Raw genomic sequence first — 6,349 nt, 5'->3', positions numbered from 1 at the left:
TCATCAATATACACAACACATCCTTCTAAACCATGGACTAAAGTATTCATTAACCTCTGAAAGGTGGCAGCCGCGTTCTTCATACCAAACGGCATAACTTTACATTGAAACAATCCCTGTGGTGTTACAAAAGCAGACAGGGCCCTTGCCCGCTTTGAAAGAGGAACTTGCCAATAACCCTTCAACAAATCGAATTTGCTAATGTATTTGGCCTTCCCCATTCGATCAATAAAATCCTCAATTAAAGGTAATGGATAACAATCAGATTTAGATAACTCATTCAACTTACGGTAATCAAAACATAACCTGAAATCACCGTCGGATTTCTTTACCAATACAACAGGGGATGACCAAGGACTTTGACTAGGTTCAATTAGGTCATGTTTTAGCATATAATCCACTTCCTTTGCTACAACCTCATTTTTGAAGGGATTCAACCTGTAAGGAGATTGTTTCACAGGAGTGGCGCTACCTACCTCTACATCATGTTCAAGGACCGAAGTCCTACCCGGTACATCCGAAAATAATTATTTATAACTAGATACTAAATTTTTCAAAGACCTTTGTTCTTCCTTACCTAAATGTGAAATTACTCCCGAACAATTTTTCAAAGACTTTCTATTATCCGACCGCCATTCACATCCATTAAAACAATTATCATCAATACCCTCCCCCTCTGAAAAAGAAAAATGGTTATTGTTCTCAGAATCTACCGTATTCCCAATAGTTGCCACAGGAATGACTTTTTCCCGTTCCATATAAGCTTTCAACATATTTACATGACACAGTTGAAAAGGTTTCCTTCTTTGAGGTGTCTCCACTAAATATTTAACTTCACTTACTTTTTTCAAAATTTTCCAAGGACCTGAAAAAGAAGCTTTCAATGGATTCCCTGGGAAGGGTAACAAAACCAATACTTTATCGCCTACCGCAAAGTCGCGTGCCTTGGACCTTCTATCAAAAAAGAACTTCATTCTTTTTTGGCTACATAATAAGTTTTCACCCGCAAAATTTCCAAGCCTTGGTTAATTTATTGCCTAGATTAGACACATAATCCAATAAATTAACCTCAGGGACGTCTCCCTCCCAAGACTCACGAACCACATCAAGAGGACCTCGAACACAATGGTCAAACACAAGGTTGAAAGGCGAAAAACCTAAAGACTGACTTGGGACAGAACGAAAAGCGAACAACAAATAAGGTAATTCCGTATCCCATTCAGAACCATTTATCAAACAATATTTCTTTACCATAGATTTCAGGGTCTGATGAAATCTCTCCAGAGCTCCCTGACTTTCTGGATGATATGGAGAAGAGGTCACATGTTTTATATTTAACTCTGCCATTTTATCTCTGAAATACCTGCTAACAAAATTAGAACCACAATCTGATTGAATAATTTTAGGCATCCCAAACCTGGTAAAAAAGTCAATTAGTACATCTACAATTTTAACACTTTTTATCGTACGTAGTGGTATGGCCTCGGGATATCGAAACATCCTATCCATGATTGTCAAAATATACTCATTACCACTACGCGTCTTCGGTAATGGTCCAACCACATCAATAATGACTTCCTTAAAAGGTTCGGAAACTACAGGAATAGGACATAGAGGCGATTTTGTAATCCGCTGATTGGGTTTACCGACCCTCTGGCACACATCACAACTATTGACAAAATTCTTTACATCTGCCTTCAACTTCGGCCAATAATAATTCCCTAACAATTTGCAAGAAGTTTTATGAATTCCAAAATGGCCGGCCAAACCACTTTCGTGCGCCAATGACATTAACTCCTTCCTGTAACCAAAGGGAACCATTATCTGTTTCACAATTTCATGATCAACATTATCCACCCCCATAGGCCTACTCAACCTATATAAAATATTATTAATTATCTTAAATTTGGGACCAGTCATATCAGACACCTCCCCTGACTCGATAGGGAGTTCCCGAAACTCCTTTTTCTGGTCTTTGATTAGCTCTTCAGTAGTCTAATTTAACGTGTCCGTTACCATTCCAAGATCTACAGCTAGGCTATCACTACGATCTAAACTACTTAAATCTACATCAATTGTTGACTCTGCAGCGTCAACAATTCTAGCACTAGAACGAGTAACTGCTGCTACTTCACTATCAGGGTTTATCAATATCGGACAATTATTATTCTTCATAGCCACATCATTCCCTATCACAACATCAACCTCCTTAACCGGGAATTTATCTACTATGGCCAATTTCAAATTCCCTGCAAAGGAAGGGCAGATTAAATTGAAATTTTCAATAGCATACGACTTTACAGTATCAAGAAAACCAGCCAATAACACAAATTCCCCACTTTTGGGTACAAAATTACAAGGTAATGCCTCCCTTAGAATCAAAGACTGAGCTGCACCGGTATCACGCAAAATACGCACTCTTCTTTTCTCGGACAAATTGGCGAAGGAGGCACTACCGAAGGACAAATATGTGTCAAAACAACCAAGTAGTCATTGATCAGCGGATGTTGTTGGGGTAGGTTCTCTCTCTCTCTCTTCCACGCCCATCACTGGCCTAACATTAGCATTTTGGGATTTTCTAAACGCATAACACATGCTCTTTACGTGCCCCTTTTTATTGCAAAAGAAACACGTCAATTTTTTCAATTTCTCTGGATTATATATATTTTGCGTATTACCTCTGTTAGGAGAAAAATTATTATTAGCATTACCCTGATTATTACACTGATTATTATTACTTCCATAATTATTTCTGTTAAACACCTTAGCATCATTATTCGGATTAGCATTATTATTCCTACCCATCTTAACCCAACTAGACTTCACATTTGTCGTTACTCCCCCTAACTTACTCTTATGAGACAAGCAATATTCGTCACTAGCGATGGCTACCTCCTGAACGGTCTCGAGTTTTAACTCTTCGAGGTGGACCTTCAGTTTATCCGGGACACACCTCTTAAACTCCTCCACCAACATTAACTCTTCCAATCTCTCAAAATCTCCCACCTCCTTGGACTTGAACCAGTCACTAGCATACTGTTCCTTCGCCCTGGCAAATTCAACAAAAGTTTGTTCCCTACATTTTTCTAAGTTCCGGAAGCGTTGCCTATAAGCTTCAGGGACTAACTCATAGGCCTTCAAGACAATAGCCTTTACACTCTCATAATCCGCTGATAGATCCTCCTCCAGCGTTACATATACCCTCTGAGCTCTTCCAACCAATTTACTTTGTATAAGAGTGGCCCAATACTCTTGGGGCCACTCCAACCTTGCTGCAATCCTCTCGAATGACACAATAAACTCTGCTACATTATTCTCTTCAAATTTAGGTACAAATTTGAGAGCTTGCGCTAAATTAATAGCAGGCTTTACTAACCTATTTGGGGAATGGGCTGGGGAAAAAAAACCGAGTTTCTCATAGCAATCTCCTGCTGCCTCTCCTTTTCTCTTTCCCCTGCCTTAAACTTTTCCATTTCAAATTCCATTTGTCTCAGGGTAATTTGCCTATCCAAAATTTCTACAGTACTTTATCAGGTTTCACCTCCTGTTCCCCACCTGTCTTTACAGTTTTAACATAATCATAAATTTGCAATAGCAATACACCCTTTCTTATGGACATATCATATTCCAATTCAAAATGCTCTGCTACAATTTCCAAGTCTTCCCTATTTAACTCTGCCAACCTCTCTTGCCACCCCTCTCCTCTAAGGAGTTCGAATACATTAACAGCCATGATCACTTATTCACACAAAACACTAAACTTACATAAAACAACACCGAGGAGGTGAAAATACACTGCCTGAAAAAAAATTGCCCCAAGAATTAACTTTGCACAAACACAGGTGAATACTCAGGAACGAAAGATCCTGTCACGGTCGCCACTTGTGATGGCTGGCTTTGACCACCACTCAAAACACTACACTTATCAAATAGTATTCACCATCATACAGTACTAAGTCCACTAAAGGTGGAATAGTAACCAAACATCAATACGGGTGCAAAGTCAACTCAAGGGGACAAAGAAAATACCAAAAAAATTTCCTTAATTTTAATACATAATAACTAGACAGAAATAACACCTGAACCACAATAATACATTAATAAATGATACACACTCAATCTTAACTCCCTGTAAAATAAAACAATTACACAATTACAGAAAGGTCATCAACACATGCATACTAAATGGAGAGAGGGTCCAGAAAGGAGAAGGCCAACGAAAAGTGAGAACATCCTAACAAATACAAACTAAATATCCCTATCAAATTGACGATGGCTGGTTTGATTGAAAGGCTTTCACAAGCTCCAGTAATGACGTCAGCTGACTATCACAGGTCGGGATCACGATACTTAAATAGGTATAAATATTATTACCTTGGGACAGAGAGGTCCCCTTGGCTTTTACTGAACCAAGGGCAGTACACAAAATGTAAGACGATATGAGTCCTTGCTGCAGAGAAAGGATATCCAAAAAGCTAATTAGCTTCACAATGTAGCTCTGCAATGGTGAGGAGTAAATAAGTTCCCACAGCAATCGTCGCGCCCTTCAAAGTTGGAGGCTCAGGAACACACTAAGGAACCATCCTCAAAAAAAGCCCCTCCAAAACTGTTTCAGGAACTTCTTATGTTTGTTCTAAATTCTATTTACTTTTTTTGTAATTTGTTTTTGTATTCTCATTTGTTTAGCTCCATATTCTCTTTTCATCAAATTTATATTGAGAAAAATTTTTAATGACTGTTTCCTATATGATATAATTAGTGCAGTCAGGAAGCCACCAAGATGAAACAATTTCAAGATTTCTCTAGTTGAGGATAATAAGAGTCACCAAACTTTTGGATGTGGGATTCGCTTTTTCATATAAGAAATACCAAAAGTTACGCCTAAAATGTTTAAAGGTATGCTGACATGAGTTTAATTCTTTCGGAACCATTAATCAATAAACATATATATTCTCTGGATCCTCTTGTTGGGATTCAGCCAAAGCATTGTCATCCAATCCCAGATGAACGGCGGCCAACGTGTTTCTGACAGGGCATCGGAAACAGGATTCATTTTCAGAGGGACGTGTTGAAGGGTACAATTGTATTCAGCCACGGCGGAGAGATGTCGGCGTTGACGGGCGCACTAGGCATCAGACTGTCGAGTGAAGGCGTGTACCACAGGCATGTGGTCTTTGCGAATGACGAAGGGTGTACCTTCTAAGAAATGACGAAAGTGATGGACAGCCTAGTACACCACCAGTAATTTGCGATCGAATGTAGAATAACCCAATTCTGCGTTGGACAGTTTTCTGCTGCAGAGGGCCAATGGGCGTGGCGAGCCGTTGACCACCTGTTCGAGTACTGCACCAATAGCAGTTAATAGGACATTTCTTGTGTTACAGAAGGCTGCTTCTTGAAGGGGACCCCACTTCAGGTCTTTTGGCTTGCCCTTAAGGGCGGCATAGAGGGGAGCAAGAGTGACGGCAATGGCTGGCAGAAAACGGTGATAATAGTTGAATTCCTGCAGTGCTTTGACGGTCAAGGGCGTGGGGAAGTTCTGAAGGGATCCTATCCTCTCAGGGAGGTGATGGCCTCCTTCAGGAGTGATGAGGTGCCGTAAGAACGACACTTCGTTGGCGCTAAAGGTACACTTGTCGCACCGGACTACAAGGCTGTTTTGTTGTAGGGGGTCGAGCACGATGTGTAGGTGACGGTGGTGTTCCTCTTTTGAGGAAGAGAACACAAGTATGTCGTCCCCGTAACATACACAGAAGGGGAGGTCCCATAAGATGGCATCCATGAGACCTTGAAAAGTGGCCCCAGCATTACGAAGGCCAGAACAGGAGTAACTGAATGTATATGTACAGAAGGGGCTGGTGATGGCAGTCTTGGGGTTTATTATGGGTTAATAGGCATCAGATAATATCCATTCAGGAGGTCGACCGTGGAGAAAACCTTCGCTTTGTGCAGGTAGGAGGTCACATCTGCAATGTTGGGGGGGGGGAGGGGGGGGGTAGTGATCCAGATCTGTGTGCATGTTCAGGTGCCTGTAATCCCCACACGGACGGAGGGAGCCGTCTTTTTTCAGGACGATGTGTAAGGGTGACGACCATGGACTGGAGACCTTTTGCAAAGGCCCATTTCTTCCATTTCTGCGAACGTCTGTTTTGTGGCTGCCAATCGTTCCGTTGCCAGACGTCTGAATTTAGCGGAGACTGGGGGTTGCGTCGTCTTGGTATGGTGATAAATACCATGTTTGGCAGGATCCATGGACGTTTGGCGAGGTTCTGGACGGAAAATTTCCGGGTACAACATGAGGAGGTGGGCGTAGTTATCCGTGGGTGCGCTAATGTGGAGAGTGAGGTTG

This window comes from Palaemon carinicauda, chromosome 23 (genome assembly GCF_036898095.1).
Source record: "Palaemon carinicauda isolate YSFRI2023 chromosome 23, ASM3689809v2, whole genome shotgun sequence".
Lineage (NCBI taxonomy): Eukaryota > Metazoa > Arthropoda > Malacostraca > Decapoda > Palaemonidae > Palaemon > Palaemon carinicauda.
The sequence above is the reverse complement of the archived record's forward strand: the minus strand, read 5'-3'. Positions refer to the sequence as shown.